The following is a 26,736-nucleotide window of genomic DNA, read 5'->3' as shown; positions in this document are numbered from 1 at the left end:
CTATCTCCACACAGTGTCCAGTCTGATTATTGTATCACTGACCCCTCAGTCTCTCTCTCTCTCCACCCAGTGTCCAGTCTGATTATTGTATCACTGACCCCTCAGTCTCTATCTCCAACCCAGTGTCCAGTCTGATTATTGTATCACTGACCCCTCAGTCTCTCTCTCCACCTCGTGTCCAGTCTGATTATTGTATCACTGACCCCTCAGTCTCTCTCTCTCCACCCAGTGTCCAGTCTGATTATTGTATCACTGACCCCTCAGTCTCTCTCTCCACCTAGTGCCCAGTCTGATTATTGTTTCACTGACCCCTCAGTCTCCCTCCACCCAGTGTCCAGTCTGATTATTGTATCACTGACCCCTCAGTCTCTCTCTCCACCCAGTGTCCAGTCTGATTATTGTTTCACTGACCCCTCAGTCACCCTCCACCCAGTGTCCAGTCTGATTATTGTATCACTGACCCCTCAGTCTCTCTCTCTCCACACAGTGCCCAGTCTGATTATTGTATCACTGACCCCTCAGTCTCTCTCTCTCCACCCAGTGTCCAGTCTGATTATTGTATCACTGACCCCTCAGTCTCTCTCTCCACCTAGTGCCCAGTCTGATTATTGTTTCACTGACCCCTCAGTCTCCCTCCACCCAGTGTCCAGTCTGATTATTGTATCACTGACCCCTCAGTCTCTCTCTCCACCCAGTGTCCAGTCTGATTATTGTTTCACTGACCCCTCAGTCTCCCTCCACCCAGTGTCCAGTCTGATTATTGTATCACTGACCCCTCAGTCTCTCTCTCTCCACACAGTGCCCAGTCTGATTATTGTATCACTGACCCCTCAGTCTCTCTCTCCACCCAGTGTCCAGTCTGATTATTGTATCACTGACCCCTCAGTCTCTCTCTCCACCCAGTGTCCAGTCTGATTATTGTATCACTGACCCCTCAGTCTCCCTCCACCCAGTGTCCAGTCTGATTATTGTATCACTGACCCTTCAGTTTCTCTCCACCCAGTGTCCAGTCTGATTATTGTATCACTGACCCCTCAGTCTCTCTCTCCACCCAGTGTCCAGTCTGATTATTGTATTACTGACCCCTCAGTCTCTCTCTCTCCACCCAGTGTCCAGTCTGATTATTGTATCACTGACCCCTCAGTCTCTCTTTACCCAGTGTCCAGTCTGATTATTGTATCACTGACCCCTCAGTCTCTCTCTCCACCCAGTGTCCAGTCTGATTATTGTATCACTGACCCCTCAGTCTCTCTCTCCACCCAGTGTCCAGTCTGATTATTGTATCACTGACCCCTCAGTCTCTCTCTCCACCCAGTGTCCAGTCTGATTATTGTATCACTGACCCCTCTGTCTCTCTCTCCACCCAGTGTCCAGTCTGATTTTAGAACAAAGAACAAAGAACAAAGAACAAGAACAAAGATAATTACAGCACAGGAACAGGCCCTTCGGCCCTCCAAGCCTGCGCCGATCCAGATCCTCTCTCTAAACATGTCGCCTATTTTCTAAGGTTCTGTATCTCTTTTCTCCTGCCCATTCATGTATCTGTCTAGATACATCTTAAAAGACTCCATCGTGCCCGCATCTACCACCTCCGCTTTCAATGCGTTCCAGGTGCCCACCACCCTCTGCGTAAAGAACTTTCCACGCATATCCCCCCTAAACTTTTCCCCTTTCACTTTGAACTCGTGTCCTCTAGTAATTGAAACCCCCACTCTGGGAAAAAGCCTCTTGCTATCCACCCTGTCTATACCTCTCATGATTTTGTACACCTCAATCAGGTCCCCCCTCAACCTCCGTCTTTCTAATGAAAATAATCCTAATCTGCTCAACCTCTCTTCATAGCTAGCGCCCTCCATACCAGGCAACATCCTGGTGAACCTCCTCTGCACCCTCTCCAAAGCATCCACATCCTTTTGGTAATGTGGCGACCAGAACTGCACGCAGTATTCCAAATGTGGCCGTACCAAAGTCCTATACAACTGTAACATGACCTGCCAACTCTTGTACTCAATGCCCCGTCCGATGAAGGAAAGCATGCCGTATGCCTTCTTGACCACTCTATTGACCTGCGTTGCCACCTTCAGGGAACAGTGGACCTGAACACCCAAATCTCTCTGGACATCAATTTTCCCCAGGACTTTTCCATTTACTGTATAGTTCACTCTTGAATTGGATCTTCCAAAATGCATCACCTCGCATTTGCCCTGATTGAACTCCATCTGCCATTTCTCTGCCCAACTCTCCAATCTATCTATATTCTGCTGTATTCTCTGACAGTCCCCTTCACTATCTGCTACTCCACCAATCTTAGTGTCGTCTGCAAATTTGCTAATCAGTCCACCTATACTTTCCTCCAAATCATTTATGTATATCACAAACAACAGTGGTCCCAGCACGGATCCCTGTGGAACACCACTGGTCACACGTCTCCATTTTGAAAAACTCCCTTCTACTGCTACTCTCTGTCTCCTGTTGCCCAGCCAGTTCTTTATCCATCTAGCTAGTACACCTTGGACCCCAAGCGCCTTCACTTTCTCCATCAGCCTACCATTGGGAACCTTATCAAACGCCTTACTGAAGTCCATGTATATGACATCGACAGCCCTTCCCTCATCAATCAACTTTGTCACTTCCTCAAAGAATTCTATTAAGTTGGTAAGACATGACCTTCCCTGCACAAAACCATGTTGCCTATCACTGACCCCTCAGTCTCTGTCTCCACCCAGTGTCCAGTCTGATTATTGTATAACTGACCCTTCAGTCTCTCTATCTCCACACAGTGTCCAGTCTGATTATTGTATCACTGACCCCTCAGTCTCTCTCTCTCTCCACCCAGTGTCCAGTCTGATTATTGTATCACTGACCCCTCAGTCTCTCTCTCCACCCAGTGTCCAGTCTGATTATTGTATCACTGACCCCTCAGTCTCTCTCTCCACCCAGTGTCCAGTCTGATTATTGTATCACTGACCCTTCAGTCTCTCTCCACCCAGTGTCCAGTCTGATTATTGTATCACTGACCCCTCAGTCTCTCTCTCCACCCAGTGTCCAGTCTGATTATTGTACCACTGACCCCTCAGTCTCTCACTCCACCCAGTGTCCAGTCTGATTATTGTATCACTGACCCCTCAGTCTCTCTCTCCACCCAGTGTCCAGTCTGATTATTGTATCACTGACCCCTCAATCTCTCTCTCCACCCAGTGTCCAGTCTGATTATTGTTTCACTGACCCCTCAGTCTCCCTCCACCCAGTGTCCAGTCTGATTATTGTATAACTGACCCCTCAGTCTCTCTGTCTCCACACAGTGTCCAGTCTGATTATTGTATCACTGACCCCTCAGTCTCTCTCTCTCTCCACCCAGTGTCCAGTCTGATTATTGTATCACTAACCCCTCAGTCTCTATCTCCAACCCAGTGTCCAGTCTGATTATTGTATCACTGACCCCTCAGTCTCTCTCTCCACCTAGTGTCCAGTCTGATTATTGTATCACTGACCCCTCAGTCTCTCTCTCTCCACCCAGTGTCCAGTCTGATTATTGTATCACTGACCCCTCAGTCTCTCTCTCCACCTAGTGCCCAGTCTGATTATTATATCACTGACCCCTCAGTCTCTCTCTCCACCCAGTGTCCAGTCTGATTATTATATCACTGACCCTTCAGTCTCTCTCCACCCAGTGCCCAGTCTGATTATTGTATCACTGACCCCTCAGTCTCTCTCTCCACCCACTGTCCAGTCTGATTATTGTATCACTGACCCCTCAGTCTCTCTCTCTCCACACAGTGCCCAGTCTGATTATTGTTTCACTGACCCCTCAGTCTCCCTCCACCCAGTGTCCAGTCTGATTATTGTATCACTGACCCCTCAGTCTCTCTCTCCACCCAGTGTCCAGTCTGATTATTTTATCACTGACCCTTCAGTCTCTCTCCACCCAGTGTCCAGTCTGATTATTGTATCACTGACCCCTCAGTCTCTCTCTCCACCCAGTGTCCAGTCTGATTATTGTATAACTGACCCCTCAGTCTCTCTATCTCCACCCAGTGTCCAGTCTGATTATTGTATCACTGACCCCTCAGTCTCTCTCTCTCTCCACCCAGTGTCCAGTCTGATTATTGTATCACTGACCCCTCAGTCTCTATCTCCAACCCAGTGTGCAGTCTGATTATTGTATCACTGACCCCTCAGTCTCTCTCTCCACCCAGTGTCCAGTCTGATTTTTGTATCACTGACCCCTCAGTCTCTCTCTCCACCCAGTGTCCAGTCTGATTATTGTATAACTGACCCCTCAGTCTCTCTGTCTCCACACAGTGTCCAGTCTGATTATTGTATCACTGACCCCTCAGTCTCTCTCTCTCTCCACCCAGTGTCCAGTCTGATTATTGTATCACTGACCCCTCAGTCTCTCTCTCCAACCCAGTGTCCAGTCTGATTATTGTTTCACTGACCCCTCAGTCTCTCTCTCCACCTAGTGTCCAGTCTGATTATTGTATCACTGACCCCTCAGTCTCTCTCTCTCCACCCAGTGTCCAGTCTGATTATTGTATCACTGACCCCTCAGTCTCTCTCTCCACCTAGTGCCCAGTCTGATTATTGTTTCACTGACCCCTCAGTCTCCCTCCACCCAGTGTCCAGTCTGATTATTGTATCACTGACCCCTCAGTCTCTCTCTCCACCCAGTGTCCAGTCTGATTATTGTATCACTGACCCTTCAGTCTCTCTCCACCCAGTGCCCAGTCTGATTATTGTATCACTGACCCCTCAGTCTCTCTCTCCACCCAGTGTCCAGTCTGATTATTGTATCACTGACCCCTCAGTCTCTCTCTCTCCACACAGTGCCCAGTCTGATTATTGTTTCACTGACCCCTCAGTCTCCCTCCACCCAGTGTCCAGTCTGATTATTGTATCACTGACCCCTCAGTCTCTCTCTCCACCCAGTGTCCAGTCTGATTATTTTATCACTGACCCTTCAGTCTCTCTCCACCCAGTGTCCAGTCTGATTATTGTATCACTGACCCCTCAGTCTCTCTCTCCACCCAGTGTCCAGTCTGATTATTTTATCACTGACCCTTCAGTCTCTCTCCACCCAGTGTCCAGTCTGATTATTGTATCACTGACCCCTCAGTCTCTCTCTCCACCCAGTGTCCAGTCTGATTATTGTATCACTGACCCCTCAGTCTCTCTCTCCACCCAGTGTCCAGTCTGATTATTGTATCACTGACCCTTCAGTCTCTCTCCACCCAGTGTCCAGTCTGATTATTGTATCACTGACCCCTCAGTCTCTCTGTCTCCACACAGTGTCCAGTCTGATTATTGTATCACTGACCCCTCAGTCTCTCTCTCTCTCCACCCAGTGTCCAGTCTGATTATTGTATCACTGACCCCTCAGTCTCTATCTCCAACCCAGTGTCCAGTCTGATTATTGTATCACTGACCCCTCATTCTCTCTCTCCACCTAGTGTCCAGTCTGATTATTGTATCACTGACCCCTCAGTCTCTCTCTCTCCACCCAGTGTCCAGTCTGATTATTGTATCACTGACCCCTCAGTCTCTCTCTCCACCTAGTGCCCAGTCTGATTATTGTTTCACTGACCCCTCAGTCTCCCTCCAGCCAGTGTCCAGTCTGATTATTGTATCACTGACCCCTCAGTCTCTCTCTCCACCCAGTGTCCAGTCTGATTATTGTATCACTGACCCTTCAGTCTCTCTCCACCCAGTGTCCAGTCTGATTATTGTATCACTGACCCCTCAGTCTCTCTCTCCACCCAGTGTCCAGTCTGATTATTGTATCACTGACCCCTCAGTCTCTCTCTCCACCCAGTGTCCAGTCTGATTATTGTATCACTGACCCCTCAATCTCTCTCTCCACCCAGTGTCCAGTCTGATTATTGTTTCACTGACCCCTCAGTCTCCCTCCACCCAGTGTCCAGTCTGATTATTGTATAACTGACCCCTCAGTCTCTCTGTCTCCACACAGTGTCCAGTCTGATTATTGTATCACTGACCCCTCAGTCTCTCTCTCTCTCCACCCAGTGTCCAGTCTGATTATTGTATCACTGACCCCTCAGTCTCTATCTCCAACCCAGTGTCCAGTCTGATTATTGTATCACTGACCCCTCAGTCTCTCTCTCCACCTAGTGTCCAGTCTGATTATTGTATCACTGACCCCTCAGTCTCTCTCTCTCCACCCAGTGTCCAGTCTGATTATTGTATCACTGACCCCTCAGTCTCTCTCTCCACCTAGTGCCCAGTCTGATTATTATATCACTGACCCCTCAGTCTCTCTCTCCACCCAGTGTCCAGTCTGATTATTATATCACTGACCCTTCAGTCTCTCTCCACCCAGTGCCCAGTCTGATTATTGTATCACTGACCCCTCAGTCTCTCTCTCCACCCACTGTCCAGTCTGATTATTGTATCACTGACCCCTCAGTCTCTCTCTCTCCACACAGTGCCCAGTCTGATTATTGTTTCACTGACCCCTCAGTCTCCCTCCACCCAGTGTCCAGTCTGATTATTGTATCACTGACCCCTCAGTCTCTCTCTCCACCCAGTGTCCAGTCTGATTATTTTATCACTGACCCTTCAGTCTCTCTCCACCCAGTGTCCAGTCTGATTATTGTATCACTGACCCCTCAGTCTCTCTCTCCACCCAGTGTCCAGTCTGATTATTGTATCACTGACCCCTCAGTCTCTCTCTCCACCCAGTGTCCAGTCTGATTATTGTATCACTGACCCCTCAGTCTCTCTCTCCACCCAGTGTCCAGTCTGATTATTGTATCACTGACCCCTCAGTCTCTCTCTCCACCCAGTGTCCAGTCTGATTATTGTATCACTGACCCTTCAGTCTCTCTCCACCCAGTGTCCAGTCTGATTATTGTATCACTGACCCCTCAGTCTCTCTCTCCACCCAGTGTCCAGTCTGATTATTGTATCACTGACCCCTCAGTCTCTCTCTCCACCCAGTGTCCAGTCTGATTATTGTATCACTGACCCTTCAGTCTCTCTCCACCCAGTGTCCAGTCTGATTATTGTATCACTGACCCCTCAGTCTCTCTGTCTCCACACAGTGTCCAGTCTGATTATTGTATCACTGACCCCTCAGTCTCTCTCTCTCTCCACCCAGTGTCCAGTCTGATTATTGTATCACTGACCCCTCAGTCTCTATCTCCAACCCAGTGTCCAGTCTGATTATTGTATCACTGACCCCTCATTCTCTCTCTCCACCTAGTGTCCAGTCTGATTATTGTATCACTGACCCCTCAGTCTCTCTCTCTCCACCCAGTGTCCAGTCTGATTATTGTATCACTGACCCCTCAGTCTCTCTCTCCACCTAGTGCCCAGTCTGATTATTGTTTCACTGACCCCTCAGTCTCCCTCCAGCCAGTGTCCAGTCTGATTATTGTATCACTGACCCCTCAGTCTCTCTCTCCACCCAGTGTCCAGTCTGATTATTGTATCACTGACCCTTCAGTCTCTCTCCACCCAGTGTCCAGTCTGATTATTGTATCACTGACCCCTCAGTCTCTCTCTCCACCCAGTGTCCAGTCTGATTATTGTATCACTGACCCCTCAGTCTCTCTCTCCACCCAGTGTCCAGTCTGATTATTGTATCACTGACCCCTCAATCTCTCTCTCCACCCAGTGTCCAGTCTGATTATTGTTTCACTGACCCCTCAGTCTCCCTCCACCCAGTGTCCAGTCTGATTATTGTATAACTGACCCCTCAGTCTCTCTGTCTCCACACAGTGTCCAGTCTGATTATTGTATCACTGACCCCTCAGTCTCTCTCTCTCTCCACCCAGTGTCCAGTCTGATTATTGTATCACTGACCCCTCAGTCTCTATCTCCAACCCAGTGTCCAGTCTGATTATTGTATCACTGACCCCTCAGTCTCTCTCTCCACCTAGTGTCCAGTCTGATTATTGTATCACTGACCCCTCAGTCTCTCTCTCTCCACCCAGTGTCCAGTCTGATTATTGTATCACTGACCCCTCAGTCTCTCTCTCCACCTAGTGCCCAGTCTGATTATTATATCACTGACCCCTCAGTCTCTCTCTCCACCCAGTGTCCAGTCTGATTATTATATCACTGACCCTTCAGTCTCTCTCCACCCAGTGCCCAGTCTGATTATTGTATCACTGACCCCTCAGTCTCTCTCTCCACCCACTGTCCAGTCTGATTATTGTATCACTGACCCCTCAGTCTCTCTCTCTCCACACAGTGCCCAGTCTGATTATTGTTTCACTGACCCCTCAGTCTCCCTCCACCCAGTGTCCAGTCTGATTATTGTATCACTGACCCCTCAGTCTCTCTCTCCACCCAGTGTCCAGTCTGATTATTTTATCACTGACCCTTCAGTCTCTCTCCACCCAGTGTCCAGTCTGATTATTGTATCACTGACCCCTCAGTCTCTCTCTCCACCCAGTGTCCAGTCTGATTATTGTATCACTGACCCCTCAGTCTCTCTCTCCACCCAGTGTCCAGTCTGATTATTGTATCACTGACCCCTCAGTCTCTCTCTCCACCCAGTGTCCAGTCTGATTATTGTATCACTGACCCCTCAGTCTCTCTCTCCACCCAGTGTCCAGTCTGATTATTGTATCACTGACCCCTCAGTCGCTCTCTCTCCACCCAGTGTCCAGTCTGATTATTATATCACTGACCCCTCAGTGTCTCTCTCTCCACCCAGTGTCCAGTCTGATTATTGTATCACTGACCCCTCAGTCTCTCTCTCCACCCAGTGTCCAGTCTGATTATTTTATCACTGACCCCTCAGTCTCTTTTACCCAGTGTCCAGTCTGATTATTGTATCACTGACCCCTCAGTCTCTCTCTCCACCCAGTGTCCAGTCTGATTATTGTATCACTGACCCCTCAGTCTCTCTCTCCACCCAGTGTCCAGTCTGATTATTGTATCACAGACCCCTCAGTCTCTCTCTCCACCCAGTGTCCAGTCTGATTATTGTATCACTGACCCCTCAGTCTCTCTCTCCACCCTGTGTCCAGTCTGATTATTGAATCACTGACCCCTCAGTCTCTCTCCACCCAGTGTCCAGTCTGATTATTGTATCACTGACCCCTCAGTCTCTCTATCCACCCAGTGTCCAGTCTGATTTTTGTATCACTGACCCCTCAGTCTCTCTCTCCACCCAGTGTCCAGTCTGATTATTGTATAACTGACCCCTCAGTCTCTCTATCTCCACACAGTGTCCAGTCTGATTATTGTATCACTGACCCCTCAGTCTCTATCTCCAACCCAGTGTCCAGTCTGATTATTGTATCACTGACCCCTCAGTCTCTCTCTCCACCTAGTGTCCAGTCTGATTATTGTATCACTGACCCCTCAGTCTCTCTCTCCACCCAGTGTCCAGTCTGATTATTGTATAACTGACCCCTCAGTCTCTCTATCTCCACACAGTGTCCAGTCTGATTATTGTATCACTGACCCCTCAGTCTCTATCTCCAACCCAGTGTCCAGTCTGATTATTGTATCACTGACCCCTCAGTCTCTCTCTCCACCTAGTGTCCAGTCTGATTATTGTATCACTGACCCCTCAGTCTCTCTCTCTCCACCCAGTGTCCAGTCTGATTATTGTATCACTGACCCCTCAGTCTCTCTCTCCACCTAGTGCCCAGTCTGATTATTATATCACTGACCCCTCAGTCTCTCTCTCCACCCAGTGTCCAGTCTGATTATTATATCACTGACCCTTCAGTCTCTCTCCACCCAGTGCCCAGTCTGATTATTGTATCACTGACCCCTCAGTCTCTCTCTCCACCCACTGTCCAGTCTGATTATTGTATCACTGACCCCTCAGTCTCTCTCTCCACCCAGTGTCCAGTCTGATTATTTTATCACTGACCCTTCAGTCTCTCTCCACCCAGTGTCCAGTCTGATTATTGTATCACTGACCCCTCAGTCTCTCTCTCCACCCAGTGTCCAGTCTGATTATTGTATCACTGACCCCTCAGTCTCTCTCTCCACCCAGTGTCCAGTCTGATTATTGTATCACTGACCCCTCAGTCTCTCTCTCCACCCAGTGTCCAGTCTGATTATTGTATCACTGACCCCTCAGTCGCTCTCTCTCCACCCAGTGTCCAGTCTGATTATTATATCACTGACCCCTCAGTGTCTCTCTCTCCACCCAGTGTCCAGTCTGATTATTGTATCACTGACCCCTCAGTCTCTCTCTCCACCCAGTGTCCAGTCTGATTATTTTATCACTGACCCCTCAGTCTCTTTTACCCAGTGTCCAGTCTGATTATTGTATCACTGACCCCTCAGTCTCTCTCTCCACCCAGTGTCCAGTCTGATTATTGTATCACTGACCCCTCAGTCTCTCTCTCCACCCAGTGTCCAGTCTGATTATTGTATCACTGACCCCTCAGTCTCTCTCTCCACCCAGTGTCCAGTCTGATTATTGTATCACTGACCCCTCAGTCTCTCTCTCCACCCTGTGTCCAGTCTGATTATTGAATCACTGACCCCTCAGTCTCTCTCCACCCAGTGTCCAGTCTGATTATTGTATCACTGACCCCTCAGTCTCTCTCTCCACCCAGTGTCCAGTCTGATTTTTGTATCACTGACCCCTCAGTCTCTCTCTCCACCCAGTGTCCAGTCTGATTATTGTATAACTGACCCCTCAGTCTCTCTATCTCCACACAGTGTCCAGTCTGATTATTGTATCACTGACCCCTCAGTCTCTCTCTCTCTCCACCCAGTGTCCAGTCTGATTATTGTATCACTGACCCCTCAGTCTCTCTCTCCACCTAGTGTCCAGTCTGATTATTGTATAACTGACCCCTCAGTCTCTCTATCTCCACACAGTGTCCAGTCTGATTATTGTATCACTGACCCCTCAGTCTCTCTCTCTCTCCACCCAGTGTCCAGTCTGATTATTGTATCACTGACCCCTCAGTCTCTATCTCCAACCCAGTGTCCAGTCTGATTATTGTATCACTGACCCCTCAGTCTCTCTCTCCACCCAGTGTCCAGTCTGATTAATGTTTCACTGACCCCTCAGTCTCCCTCCACCCAGTGTCCAGTCTGATTATTGTATCACTGACCCCTCAGTATCTCTCTCCACCCAGTGTCCAGTCTGATTATTGTATCACTGACCCCTCAGTCTCTCTCTCCACCCAGTGTCCAGTCTGATTATTGTATCACTGACCCCTCTGTCTCTCTCTCTACCCAGTGTCCAGTCTGATTATTGTATCACTGACCCCTCAGTCTCTCTCCACCCAGTGTCCAGTCTGATTATTGTATCACTGACCCCTCAGTCTCTCTCTCCACCTAGTGTCCAGTCTGATTATTGTATCACTGACCCCTCAGTCTCTCTCTCCACCCAGTGTCCAGTCTGATTATTGTTTCACTGACCCCTCAGTCTCCCTCCACCCAGTGTCCAGTCTGATTATTGTATAACTGACCCCTCAGTCTCTCTCTCCACCCAGTGTCCAGTCTGATTATTGTATCACTGACCCCGCAGTCTCTGTCTCTCTCCACCCAGTGTCCAGTCTGATTATTGTATCACTGACCCCTCAGTCTCTATCTCCAACCCAGTGTCCAGTCTGATTATTGTATCACTGACCCCTCAGTCTCTCTCTCCACCTAGTGTCCAGTCTGATTATTGTATCACTGCCCCCTCAGTCTCTCTCTCTCCACCCAGTGTCCAGTCTGATTATTGTATCACTGACCCCTCAGTCTCTCTCTCCACCCAGTGTCCAGTCTGATTATTGTATCACTGACCCCTCAGTCTCTCTCTCCACCTAGTGCCCAGTCTGATTATTGTTTCACTGACCCCTCAGTCTCCCTCCACCCAGTGTCCAGTCTGATTATTGTATCACTGACCCCTCAGTCTCTCTCTCCACCCAGTGTCCAGTCTGATTATTGTATCACTGACCCTTCAGTCTCTCTCCACCCAGTGCCCAGTCTGATTATTGTATCACTGACCCCTCAGTCTCTCTCTCCACCCAGTGTCCAGTCTGATTATTGTATCACTGACCCCTCAGTCTCTCTCTCTCCACACAGTGCCCAGTCTGATTATTGTTTCACTGACCCCTCAGTCTCCCTCCACCCAGTGTCCAGTCTGATTATTGTATCACTGACCCCTCAGTCTCTCTCTCCACCCAGTGTCCAGTCTGATTATTTTATCACTGACCCTTCAGTCTCTCTCCACCCAGTGTCCAGTCTGATTATTGTATCACTGACCCCTCAGTCTCTCTCTCCACCCAGTGTCCAGTCTGATTATTGTATCACTGACCCCTCAGTCTCTCTCTCCACCCAGTGTCCAGTCTGATTATTGTATCACTGACCCCTCAGTCTCTCTCTCCACCCAGTGTCCAGTCTGATTATTGTATCACTGACCCCTCAGTCTCTCTCTCCACCCAGTGTCCAGTCTGATTATTGTATCACTGACCCCTCAGTCGCTCTCTCTCCACCCAGTGTCCAGTCTGATTATTATATCACTGACCCCTCAGTGTCTCTCTCTCCACCCAGTGTCCAGTCTGATTATTGTATCACTGACCCCTCAGTCTCTCTCTCCACCCAGTGTCCAGTCTGATTATTTTATCACTGACCCCTCAGTCTCTCTTTACCCAGTGTCCAGTCTGATTATTGTGTCACTGACCCCTCAGTCTCTCTCTCCACCCAGTGTCCAGTCTGATTATTGTATCACTGACCCCTCAGTCTCCCTCCACCCAGTGTCCAGTCTGATTATTGTATCACTGACCCCTCAGTCTCTCTCTCCACCCAGTGTCCAGTCTGATTATTGTATCACTGACCCCTCAGTCTCTCTCTCCACCCTGTGTCCAGTCTGATTATTGAAACACTGACCCCTCAGTCTCTCTCCACCCAGTGTCCAGTCTGATTATTGTATCACTGACCCCTCAGTCTCTCTCTCCACCCAGTGTCCAGTCTGATTTTTGTATCACTGACCCCTCAGTCTCTCTCTCCACCCAGTGTCCAGTCTGATTATTGTATAACTGACCCCTCAGTCTCTCTATCTCCACACAGTGTCCAGTCTGATTATTGTATCACTGACCCCTCAGTCTCTCTCTCTCTCCACCCAGTGTCCAGTCTGATTATTGTATCACTGACCCCTCAGTCTCTCTCTCCACCTAGTGTCCAGTCTGATTATTGTATAACTGACCCCTCTGTCTCTTTATCTCCACACAGTGTCCAGTCTGATTATTGTATCACTGACCCCTCAGTCTCTCTCTCTCTCCACCCAGTGTCCAGTCTGATTATTGTATCACTGACCCCTCAGTCTCTATCTCCAACCCAGTGTCCAGTCTGATTATTGTATCACTGACCCCTCAGTCTCTCTCTCCACCCAGTGTCCAGTCTGATTATTGTTTCACTGACCCCTCAGTCTCCCTCCACCCAGTGTCCAGTCTGATTATTGTATCACTGACCCCTCAGTATCTCTCTCCACCCAGTGTCCAGTCTGATTATTGTATCACTGACCCCTCAGTCTCTCTCTCCACCCAGTGTCCAGTCTGATTATTGTATCACTGACCCCTCAGTCTCTCTCTCTGCACAGTGTCCAGTCTGATTATTGTATCACTGACCCCTCAGTCTCTCTCTCCACCTAGTGTCCAGTCTGATTATTGTATCACTGACCCCTCAGTCTCTCTCTCTCTCCACCCAGTGTCCAGTCTGATTATTGTATCACTGACCCATCAGTCTCTATCTCCAACCCAGTGTCCAGTCTGATTATTGTATCACTGACCCCTCAGACTCTCTCTCTCTCCACCCAGTGTCCAGTCTGATTATTGTATCACTGACCCCTCAGTCTCTCTATCTCCAACCCAGTGTCCAGTCTGATTATTGTATCAGTGACCCCTCAGTCTCTCTCTCCACCTAGTGTCCAGTCTGACTATTGTATCACTGACCCCTGAGTCTCTCTCTCTCCACCCAGTGTCCAGTCTGATTATTGTATCACTGACCCCTCAGTCTCTCTCTCCACCCAGTGTCCAGTCTGATTATTGTTTCACTGACCCCTCAGTCTCCCTCCACCCAGTGTCCAGTCTGATTATTGTATCACTGACGCCTCAGTCTCTCTCTCCACCCAGTGTCCAGTCTGTTTATTGTATCACTGACCCTTCAGTCTCTCTCTCCACCCAGTGTCCAGTCTGATTATTGTATCACTGACCCCTCAGTCTCTCTCTCTCCACACAGTGCCCAGTCTGATTATTGTTTCACTGACCCCTCAGTCTCCCTCCACCCAGTGTCCAGTCTGATTATTGTATCACTGACCCCTCAGTCTCTCTCTCCACCCAGTGTCCAGTCTGATTATTGTATCACTGACCCTTCAGTCTCTCTCCACCCAGTGTCCAGTCTGATTATTGTATCACTGACCCCTCAGTCTCTCTCTCCACCCAGTGTCCAGTCTGATTATTGTATCACTGACCCCTCAGTCTCTCTCTCCACCCAGTGTCCAGTCTGATTATTGTATCACTGACCCCTCAGTCTCTCTCTCCACCCAGTGTCCCCTCTGATTATTGTATCACTGACCCTTCAGTCTCTCTCCACCCAGTGTCCAGTCTGATTATTGTATCACTGACCCCTCAGTCTCTCTCTCCACCCAGTGTCCAGTCTGATTATTGTATCACTGACCCCTCAGTCTCTCTCTCTCCACACAGTGCCCAGTCTGATTATTGTTTCACTGACCCCTCAGTCTCCCTCCACCCAGTGTCCAGTCTGATTATTGTATCACTGACCCCTCAGTCTCTCTCTCCACCCAGTGTCCAGTCTGATTATTGTATCACTGACCCTTCAGTCTCTCTCCACCCACTGTCCAGTCTGATTATTGTATCACTGACCCCTCAGTCTCTCTCTCCACCCAGTGTCCAGTCTGATTATTGTATCACTGACCCCTCAGTCTCTCACTCCACCCAGTGTCCAGTCTGATTATTGTATCACTGACCCTTCAGTCTCTCTCCACCCAGTGTCCAGTCTGATTATTGTATCACTGACCCCTCAGTCTCTCTCTCCACCCAGTGTCCCCTCTGATTATTGTATCACTGACCCTTCAGTCTCTCTCCACCCAGTGTCCAGTCTAATTATTGTATCACTGACCCCTCAGTCTCTCTCTCCACCCAGTGTCCAGTCTGATTATTGTATAACTGACCCCTCAGTCTCTCTCTCCACCCAGTGTCCAGTCCGATTATTGTATCACTGACCCCTCAGTCTCTCTGTCCACCCAGTGTCCAGTCCGATTATTGTATCACTGACCCCTCAGCCTCTCTCTCCACCCAGTGTCCGGTCTGATTATTGTATCTTTGACCCCTCAGTCTCTCTCTCCACCCAGTGTCCAGTCTGATTATTGTATCACTGACCCCTCAGTCTCTCTCTCCACCCAGTGTCCAGTCTGATTATTGTATCACTGACCCCTCAGTCTCTCTCTCCACCCAGTGTCCAGTCTGATTATTGTTTCACTGACCCCTCAGTCTCCCTCCACCCAGTGTCCAGTCTGATTATTGTATCACTGACCCATCAGTCTCTCTCTCCACCCAGTGTCCAGTCTGATTATTGTATCACTGACCCCTCAGTCTCTCTCTCCACCCAGTGTCCAGTCTGATTATTGTATCACTGACCCCTCAGTCTCTCTCTCCACCCAGTGTCCAGTCTGATTATTGTATCACTGACCCCTCAGTCTCTCTCTCCACCCAGTGTCCAGTCTGATTTTTGTATCACTGACCCCTCAGTCTCTCTCTCCACCCAGTGTCCAGTCTGATTATTGTACAACTGACCCCTCAGTCTCTCTATCTCCACACAGTGTCCAGTCTGATTATTGTATCACTGACCCCTCAGTCTCTCTCTCTCTCCACCCAGTGTCCAGTCTGATTATTGTATCACTGACCCCCTCTGTCTCTATCTCCAACCCAGTGTCCAGTCTGATTATTGTATCACTGACCCCTCAGTCTCTCTCTCCACCTAGTGTCCAGTCTGATTATTGTATCACTGACCCCTCAGTCTCTCTCTCTTCACCCAGTGTCCAGTCTGATTATTGTATCACTGACCCCTCAGTCTCTCTCTCCACCTAGTGCCCAGTCTGATTATTGTTTCACTGACCCCTCAGTCTCCCTCCACCCAGTGTCCAGTCTGATTATTGTATCACTGACCCCTCAGTCTCTCTCTCCACTCAGTGTCCAGTCTGTTTATTGTATCACTAACCCTTCAGTCTCTCTCTCCGCCCAGTGTCCAGTCTGATTATTGTATCACTGACCCCTCAGTCTCTCTCTCCACCTAGTGCCCAGTCTGATTATTGTTTCACTGACCCCTCAGTCTCCCTCCACCCAGTGCCCAGTCTGATTATTGTATCACTGACCCCTCAGTCTCTCTCTCCACCCAGTGTCCAGTCTGATTATTGTTTCACTGACCCCTCAGTCTCTCTCTCCGCCCAGTGTCCAGTCTGATTATTGTATCACTGACCCCTCAGTCTCTCTCTCCACCCAGTGTCCAGTCTGATTATTGAATCACTGACCCTTCAGTCTCTCTCCACCCAGTGTCCAGTCTGATTATTGTATCACTGACCCTTCAGTCTCTCTCTCCACCCAGTGTCCAGTCTGATTATTGTATCACTGACCCCTCAGTCTCTCTCTCCACCCAGTGTCCAGTCTGATTATTGTATCACTGACCCCTCAGTCTCTCTCTCCACCCAGTGACCAGTCTGATTATTGTTTCACTGACCCCTCAGTCTCCCTCCACCCAGTGTCCAGTCTGATTATTGTATCACTGACCCCTCAGTCTCTCTCTCCACCCAGTGTCCAGTCTGATTATTGTATCACTGACCCCTCAGTCTCTCTCTCCACCCAGTGTCCAGTCTGATTATAGTATCACTGACCCCTCAGTCTCTCTCTCCACCCAGTGTCCAGTCTGATTATTGTATCACTGACCCCTCAGTCTCTCTCTCTCCACCCAGTATCCAGTCTGATTATTGTATCACTGACCCCTCAGTCTCTCTTTACCCAGTGTCCAGTCTGATTATTGTATCACTGACCCCTCAGTCTCTCTCTCCACCCAGTGTCCAGTCTGATTATTGTATCACTGACCCCTCAGTCTCTCTCTCCACCCAGTGTCCAGTCTGATTATTGTATCACTGACCCCTCAGTCTCTCTCTCCACCCAGTGTCCAGTCTGATTTTTGTATCACTGACCCCTCAGTCTCTCTCTCCACCCAGTGTCCAGTCTGATTATTGTATAACTGACCCCTCAGTCTCTCTATCTCCACACAGTGTCCAGTCTGATTATTGTATCACTGACCCCTCAGTCTCTCTCTCTCTCCAACCCAGTGTCCAGTCTGATTATTGTATCACTGACCCCTCAGTCTCTCTCTCCACCCAGTGTCCAGTCTGATTATTGAATCACTGACCCTTCAGTCTCTCTCCACCCAGTGTCCAGTCTGATTATTGTATCACTGACCCTTCAGTCTGTCTCTCCACCCAGTGTCCCGTCTGATTATTGTATCACTGACCCCTCAGTCTCTCTCTCCACCCAGTGTCCAGTCTGATTATTGTATCACTGACCCCTCAGTCTCTCTCTCCACCCAGTGTCCAGTCTGATTATTGTTTCACTGACCCCTCAGTCTCCCTCCACCCAGTGTCCAGTCTGATTATTGTATCACTGACCCCTCACTCTCTCTCTCCACCCAGTGTCCAGTCTGATTATTGTATCACTGACCCCTCAGTCTCTCTCTCCACCCAGTGTCCAGTCTGATTATTGTATCACTGACCCCTCAGTCTCTCTCTCCACCCAGTGTCCAGTCTGATTATTGTATCACTGACCCCTCAGTCTCTCTCTCTCCACCCAGTGTCCAGTCTGATTATTGTATCACTGACCCCTCAGTCTCTCTTTACCCAGTGTCCAGTCTGATTATTGTATCACTGACCCCTCAGTCTCTCTCTCCACCCAGTGTCCAGTCTGATTATTGTATCACTGACCCCTCAGTCTCTCTCTCCACCCAGTGTCCAGTCTGATTTTTGTATCACTGACCCCTCAGTCTCTCTCTCCACCCAGTGTCCAGTCTGATTATTGTATAACTGACCCCTCAGTCTCTCTATCTCCACACAGTGTCCAGTCTGATTATTGTATCACTGACCCCTCAGTCTCTCTCTCTCTCCACCCAGTGTCCAGTCTGATTATTGTATCACTGACCCCTCAGTCTCTATCTCCAACCCAGTGTCCAGTCTGATTATTGTATCACTGACCCCTCAGTCTCTCTCTCCACCGAGTGCCCAGTCTGATTATTGTTTCACTGACCCCTCAGTCTCCCTCCACCCAGTGTCCAGTCTGATTATTGTATCACTGACCCCTCAGTCTCTCTCTCCACTCAGTGTCCAGTCTGTTTATTGTATCACTAACCCTTCAGTCTCTCTCCACCCAGTTCCCAGTCTGATTATTGTATCACTGACCCCTCAGTCTCTCTCTCCACCCAGTGTCCAGTCTGATTATTGTTTCACTGACCCCTCAGTCTCTCTCTCTCCACACAGTGCCCAGTCTGATTATTGTTTCACTGACCCCTCAGTCTCCCTCCACCCAGTGTCCAGTCTGATTATTGTATCACTGACCCCTCAATCTCTCTCTCCACCCAGTGTCCAGTCTGATTATTGTATCACTGACCCCTCAGTCTCTCTCTCCACCCAGTGTCCAGTCTGATTATTGTATCACTGACCCTTCACTCTCTCTCCACCCAGTGTCCAGTCTGATTATTGTATCACTGACCCCCTCAGTCTCTCTCTCCGCCCAGTGTCCAGTCTGATTATTGTATCACTGACCCCTCAGTCTCTCTCTCCACCCAGTGTCCAGTCTGATTATTGAATCACTGACCCTTCAGTCTCTCTACACCCAGTGTCCAGTCTGATTATTGTATCACTGACCCCTCAGTCTCGCTCTCCACCCAGTGTCCAGTCTGATTATTGTATCACTGACCCTTCAGTCTCTCTCCACCCAGTGTCCAGTCTGATTATTGTATCACTGACCCCTCAGTCTCTCTCTTCACCCAGTGTCCAGTCTGATTATTGTATCACTGACCCTTCAGTCTCTCTCCACCCAGTGTCCAGTCTGATTATTGTATCACTGATCCTTCAGTCTCTCTCCACCCAGTGTCCAGTCTGATTATTGTATCACTGACCCCTCAGTCTCTCTCTCCACCCAGTGTGCAGTCTGATTATTGTATCACTGACCCTTCAGTCTCTCTCCACCCAGTGTCCAGTCTGATTATTGTATCACTGACCCCTCAGTCTCTCTCTCCACCCAGTGTCCAGTCTGATTATTGTATCACTGACCCCTCAGTCTCTCTCTCCACCCAGTGTCCAGTCTGATTATTGTATCACTGACCCCTCAGTCTCTCTCTCCACCCAGTGCCCAGTCTGATTATTGTTTCACTGACCCCTCAGTCTCCCTCCACCCAGTGTCCAGTCTGATTATTGTATCACTGACCCCTCAGTCTCTCTCTCCACCCAGTGTCCAGTCTGATTATTGTATCACTGACCCCTCAGTCTCTCTCTCCACCCAGTGTCCAGTCTGATTATTGTATCACTGACCCCTCAGTCTCTCTCTCCACCCAGTGTCCAGTCTGATTATTGTATCACTGACCCCTCAGTCGCTCTCTCTCCACCCAGTGTCCAGTCTGATTATTGTATCACTGACCCCTCAGTGTCTCTCTCTCCACCCAGTGTCCAGTCTGATTATTGTATCACTGACCCCTCAGTCTCTCTCCACCCAGTGTCCAGTCTGATTATTGTATCACTGACCCCTCAGTCTCTCTCTCCACCCAGTGTCCAGTCTGATTATTGTATCACTGACCCCTCAGTCTCTCTTTACCCAGTGTCCAGTCTGATTATTGTTTCACTGACCCCTCAGTCTCTCTCGACACCCAGTGTCCAGTCTGATTATTGTATCACTGACCCCTCAGTCTCTCTCTCCACCCAGTGTCCAGTCTGATTATTGTATCACTGACCCCTCAGTCTCTCTCTCCACCCAGTGCCCAGTCTGATTATTGTTTCACTGACCCCTCAGTCTCCCTCCACCCAGTGTCCAGTCTGATTATTGTATCACTGACCCCTCAGTCTCTCTCTCCACCCAGTGTCCAGTCTGATTATTGTATCACTGACCCCTCAGTCTCTCTCTCCACCCAGTGTCCAGTCTGATTATTGTATCACTGACCCCTCAGTCTCTCTCTCCACCCAGTGTCCAGTCTGATTATTGTATCACTGACCCCTCAGTCGCTCTCTCTCCACCCAGTGTCCAGTCTGATTATTGTATCACTGACCCCTCAGTGTCTCTCTCTCCACCCAGTGTCCAGTCTGATTATTGTATCACTGACCCCTCAGTCTCTCTCCACCCAGTGTCCAGTCTGATTATTGTATCACTGACCCCTCAGTCTCTCTCTCCACCCAGTGTCCAGTCTGATTATTGTATCACTGACCCCTCAGTCTCTCTTTACCCAGTGTCCAGTCTGATTATTGTTTCACTGACCCCTCAGTCTCTCTCGACACCCAGTGTCCAGTCTGATTATTGAATCACTGACCCTTCAGTCTCTCTCCACCCAGTGTCCAGTCTGATTATTGTATCACTGACCCCTCAGTCTCTCTCTCCACCCAGTGTCCAGTCTGATTATTGTATCACTGACCCCTCAGTCTCTCTCTCCACCCAGTGTCCAGTCTGATTATTGTTTCACTGACCCCTCAGTCTCCCTCCACCCAGTGTCCAGTCTGATTATTGTATCACTGACCCCTCAGTCTCTCTCTCCACCCAGTGTCCAGTCAGATTATTGTATCACTGACCCCTCAGTCTCTCTCTCCACCCAGTTTCCAGTCTGATTATTGTATCACTGACCCCTCAGTCTCTCTCTCCACCCAGTGTCCAGTCTGATTATTGTATCACTGACCCCTCAGTCTCTCTCTCTCCACCCAGTGTCCAGTCTGATTATTGTTTCACTGACCCCTCAGTCTCTCTCGACACCCAGTGTCCAGTCTGATTATTGAATCACTGACCCTTCAGTCTCTCTCCACCCAGTGTCCAGTCTGATTATTGTATCACTGACCCCTCAGTCTCTCTCTCCACCCAGTGTCCAGTCTGATTATTGTATCACTGACCCCTCAGTCTCTCTCTCCACCCAGTGTCCAGTCTGATTATTGTTTCACTGACCCCTCAGTCTCCCTCCACCCAGTGTCCAGTCTGATTATTGTATCACTGACCCCTCAGTCTCTCTCTCCACCCAGTGTCCAGTCAGATTATTGTATCACTGACCCCTCAGTCTCTCTCTCCACCCAGTGTCCAGTCTGATTATTGTATCACTGACCCCTCAGTCTCTCTCTCCACCCAGTGTCCAGTCTGATTATTGTATCACTGACCCCTCAGTCTCTCTCTCTCCACCCAGTGTCCAGTCTGATTATTGTATCACTGACCCCTCAGTCTCTCTCTCCACCGAGTGCCCAGTCTGATTATTGTTTCACTGACCCCTCAGTCTCCCTCCACCCAGTGTCCAGTCTGATTATTGTATCACTGACCCCTCAGTCTCTCTCTCCACTCAGTGTCCAGTCTGTTTATTGTATCACTAACCCTTCAGTCTCTCTCCACCCAGTGCCCAGTCTGATTATTGTATCACTGACCCCTCAGTCTCTCTCTCCACCCAGTGTCCAATCTGATTATTGTATCACTGACCCCTCAGTCTCTCTCTCCACCCAGTGTCCAGTCTGATTATTGTATCACTGACCCCTCAGTCTCTCTCTCCACCCAGTGTCCAGTCTGATTATTGTATCACTGACCCTTCACTCTCTCTCCACCCAGTGTCCAGTTTGATTATTGTATCACTGACCCCCTCAGTCTCTCTCTCCGCCCAGTGTCCAGTCTGATTATTGTATCACTGACCCCTCAGTCTCTCTCTCCACCCAGTGTCCAGTCTGATTATTGAATCACTGACCCTTCAGTCTCTCTCCACCCAGTGTCCAGTCTGATTATTGTATCACTGACCCCTCAGTCTCGCTCTCCACCCAGTGTCCAGTCTGATTATTGTATCACTGACCCTTCAGTCACTCTCCACCCAGTGTCCAGTCTGATTATTGTATCACTGACCCCTCAGTCTCTCTCTCCACCCAGTGTGCAGTCTGATTATTGTATCACTGACCCTTCAGTCTCTCTCCACCCAGTGTCCTGTCTGATTATTGTATCACTGACCCCTCAGTCTCTCTCTCCACCCAGTGACCAGTCTGATTATTGTATCACTGACCCCTCAGTCTCTCTCTCCACCCAGTGTCCAGTCTGATTATTGTATCACTGACCCCTCAGTCTCTCTCTCCACCCAGTGCCCAGTCTGATTATTGTTTCACTGACCCCTCAGTCTCCCTCCACCCAGTGTCCAGTCTGATTATTGTATCACTGACCCCTCGGTCTCTCTCTCCACCCAGTGTCCAGTCTGATTATTGTATCACTGACCCCTCAGTCTCTCTCTCCACCCAGTGTCCAGTCTGATTATTGTATCACTGACCCCTCAGTCTCTCTCTCCACCCAGTGTCCAGTCTGATTATTGTTTCACTGACCCCTCAGTCACCCTCCACCCAGTGTCCAGTCTGATTATTGTATCACTGACCCCTCAGTCTCTCTCTCCACCCAGTGTCCAGTCTGATTATTGTATCACTGACCCCTCAGTCTCTCTCTCCACCCAGTGTCCAGTCTGATTTTTGTATCACTGACCCCTCAGTCTCTCTCTCCACCCAGTGTCCAGTCTGATTATTGTATAACTGACCCCTCAGTCTCTCTATCTCCACACAGTGTCCAGTCTGATTATTGTATCACTGACCCCTCAGTCTCTCTCTCTCTCCACCCAGTGTCCAGTCTGATTATTGTATCACTGACCCCTCAGTCTCTATCTCCAACCCAGTGTCCAGTCTGATTATTGTATCACTGACCCCTCAGTCTCTCTCTCCACCGAGTGCCCAGTCTGATTATTGTTTCACTGACCCCTCAGTCTCCCTCCACCCAGTGTCCAGTCTGATTATTGTATCACTGACCCCTCAGTCTCTCTCTCCACTCAGTGTCCAGTCTGTTTATTGTATCACTAACCCTTCAGTCTCTCTCCACCCAGTTCCCAGTCTGATTATTGTATCACTGACCCCTCAGTCTCTCTCTCCACCCAGTGTCCAGTCTGATTATTGTTTCACTGACCCCTCAGTCTCTCTCTCTCCACACAGTGCCCAGTCTGATTATTGTTTCACTGACCCCTCAGTCTCCCTCCACCCAGTGTCCAGTCTGATTATTGTATCACTGACCCCTCAATCTCTCTCTCCACCCAGTGTCCAGTCTGATTATTGTATCACTGACCCCTCAGTCTCTCTCTCCACCCAGTGTCCAGTCTGATTATTGTATCACTGACCCTTCACTCTCTCTCCACCCAGTGTCCAGTCTGATTATTGTATCACTGACCCCCTCAGTCTCTCTCTCCGCCCAGTGTCCAGTCTGATTATTGTATCACTGACCCCTCAGTCTCTCTCTCCACCCAGTGTCCAGTCTGATTATTGAATCACTGACCCTTCAGTCTCTCTACACCCAGTGTCCAGTCTGATTATTGTATCACTGACCCCTCAGTCTCGCTCTCCACCCAGTGTCCAGTCTGATTATTGTATCACTGACCCTTCAGTCTCTCTCCACCCAGTGTCCAGTCTGATTATTGTATCACTGACCCCTCAGTCTCTCTCTTCACCCAGTGTCCAGTCTGATTATTGTATCACTGACCCTTCAGTCTCTCTCCACCCAGTGTCCAGTCTGATTATTGTATCACTGATCCTTCAGTCTCTCTCCACCCAGTGTCCAGTCTGATTATTGTATCACGGACCCCTCAGTCTCTCTCTCCACCCAGTGTGCAGTCTGATTATTGTATCACTGACCCTTCAGTCTCTCTCCACCCAGTGTCCAGTCTGATTATTGTATCACTGACCCCTCAGTCTCTCTCTCCACCCAGTGTCCAGTCTGATTATTGTATCACTGACCCCTCAGTCTCTCTCTCCACCCAGGTTCCAGTCTGATTATTGTATCACTGACCCCTCAGTCTCTCTCTCCACCCAGTGCCCAGTCTGATTATTGTTTCACTGACCCCTCAGTCTCCCTCCACCCAGTGTCCAGTCTGATTATTGTATCACTGACCCCTCAGTCTCTCTCTCCACCCAGTGTCCAGTCTGATTATTGTATCACTGACCCCTCAGTCTCTCTCTCCACCCAGTGTCCAGTCTGATTATTGTATCACTGACCCCTCAGTCTCTCTCTCCACCCAGTGTCCAGTCTGATTATTGTATCACTGACCCCTCAGTCGCTCTCTCTCCACCCAGTGTCCAGTCTGATTATTGTATCACTGACCCCTCAGTGTCTCTCTCTCCACCCAGTGTCCAGTCTGATTATTGTATCACTGACCCCTCAGTCTCTCTCCACCCAGTGTCCAGTCTGATTATTGTATCACTGACCCCTCAGTCTCTCTCTCCACCCAGTGTCCAGTCTGATTATTGTATCACTGACCCCTCAGTCTCTCTTTACCCAGTGTCCAGTCTGATTATTGTTTCACTGACCCCTCAGTCTCTCTCGACACCCAGTGTCCAGTCTGATTATTGAATCACTGACCCTTCAGTCTCTCTCCACCCAGTGTCCAGTCTGATTATTGTATCACTGACCCTTCAGTCTCTCTCTCCACCCAGTGTCCCGTCTGATTATTGTATCACTGACCCCTCAGTCTCTCTCTCCACCCAGTGTCCAGTCTGATTATTGTATCACTGACCCCTCAGTCTCTCTCTCCACCCAGTGTCCAGTCTGATTATTGTATCACTGACCCCTCAGTCTCTCTCTCCACCCAGTGCCCAGTCTGATTATTGTTTCACTGACCCCTCAGTCTCCCTCCACCCAGTGTCCAGTCTGATTATTGTATCACTGACCCCTCAGTCTCTCTCTCCACCCAGTGTCCAGTCTGATTATTGTATCACTGACCCCTCAGTCTCTCTCTCCACCCAGTGTCCAGTCTGATTATTGTATCACTGACCCCTCAGTCTCTCTCTCCACCCAGTGTCCAGTCTGATTATTGTATCACTGACCCCTCAGTCGCTCTCTCTCCACCCAATGTCCAGTCTGATTATTGTATCACTGACCCCTCAGTGTCTCTCTCTCCACCCAGTGTCCAGTCTGATTATTGTATCACTGACCCCTCAGTCTCTCTCCACCCAGTGTCCAGTCTGATTATTGTATCACTGACCCCTCAGTCTCTCTCTCCACCCAGTGTCCAGTCTGATTATTGTATCACTGACCCCTCAGTCTCTCTTTACCCAGTGTCCAGTCTGATTATTGTTTCACTGACCCCTCAGTCTCTCTCGACACCCAGTGTCCAGTCTGATTATTGAATCACTGACCCTTCAGTCTCTCTCCACCCAGTGTCCAGTCTGATTATTGTATCACTGACCCTTCAGTCTCTCTCTCCACCCAGTGTCCCGTCTGATTATTGTATCACTGACCCCTCAGTCTCTCTCTCCACCCAGTGTCCAGTCTGATTATTGTATCACTGACCCCTCAGTCTCTCTCTCCACCCAGTGTCCAGTCTGATTATTGTTTCACTGACCCCTCAGTCTCCCTCCACCCAGTGTCCAGTCTGATTATTGTATCACTGACCCCTCAGTCTCTCTCTCCACCCAGTGTCCAGTCAGATTATTGTATCACTGACCCCTCAGTCTCTCTCTCCACCCAGTGTCCAGTCTGATTATTGTATCACTGACCCCTCAGTCTCTCTCTCCACCCAGTGTCCAGTCTGATTATTGTATCACTGACCCCTCAGTCTCTCTCTCTCCACCCAGTGTCCAGTCTGATTATTGTATCACTGACCCCTCAGTCTCTCTCTCCACCGAGTGCCCAGTCTGATTATTGTTTCACTGACCCCTCAGTCTCCCTCCACCCAGTGTCCAGTCTGATTATTGTATCACTGACCCCTCAGTCTCTCTCTCCACTCAGTGTCCAGTCTGTTTATTGTATCACTAACCCTTCAGTCTCTCTCCACCCAGTGCCCAGTCTGATTATTGTATCACTGACCCCTCAGTCTCTCTCTCCACCCAGTGTCCAATCTGATTATTGTATCACTGACCCCTCAGTCTCTCTCTCCACCCAGTGTCCAGTCTGATTATTGTATCACTGACCCCTCAGTCTCTCTCTCCACCCAGTGTCCAGTCTGATTATTGTATCACTGACCCTTCACTCTCTCTCCACCCAGTGTCCAGTTTGATTATTGTATCACTGACCCCCTCAGTCTCTCTCTCCGCCCAGTGTCCAGTCTGATTATTGTATCACTGACCCCTCAGTCTCTCTCTCCACCCAGTGTCCAGTCTGATTATTGAATCACTGACCCTTCAGTCTCTCTCCACCCAGTGTCCAGTCTGATTATTGTATCACTGACCCCTCAGTCTCGCTCTCCACCCAGTGTCCAGTCTGATTATTGTATCACTGACCCTTCAGTCTCTCTCCACCCAGTGTCCAGTCTGATTATTGTATCACTGACCCCTCAGTCTCTCTCTCCACCCAGTGTGCAGTCTGATTATTGTATCACTGACCCTTCAGTCTCTCTCCACCCAGTGTCCAGTCTGATTATTGTATCACTGACCCCTCAGTCTCTCTCTCCACCCAGTGACCAGTCTGATTATTGTATCACTGACCCCTCAGTCTCTCTCTCCACCCAGTGTCCAGTCTGATTATTGTATCACTGACCCCTCAGTCTCTCTCTCCA

Source organism: Heterodontus francisci, chromosome 1, assembly GCF_036365525.1.
Source record: "Heterodontus francisci isolate sHetFra1 chromosome 1, sHetFra1.hap1, whole genome shotgun sequence".
Classification (NCBI taxonomy): Eukaryota; Metazoa; Chordata; class Chondrichthyes; order Heterodontiformes; family Heterodontidae; genus Heterodontus; species Heterodontus francisci.
The sequence above is the reverse complement of the archived record's forward strand: the minus strand, read 5'-3'. Positions refer to the sequence as shown.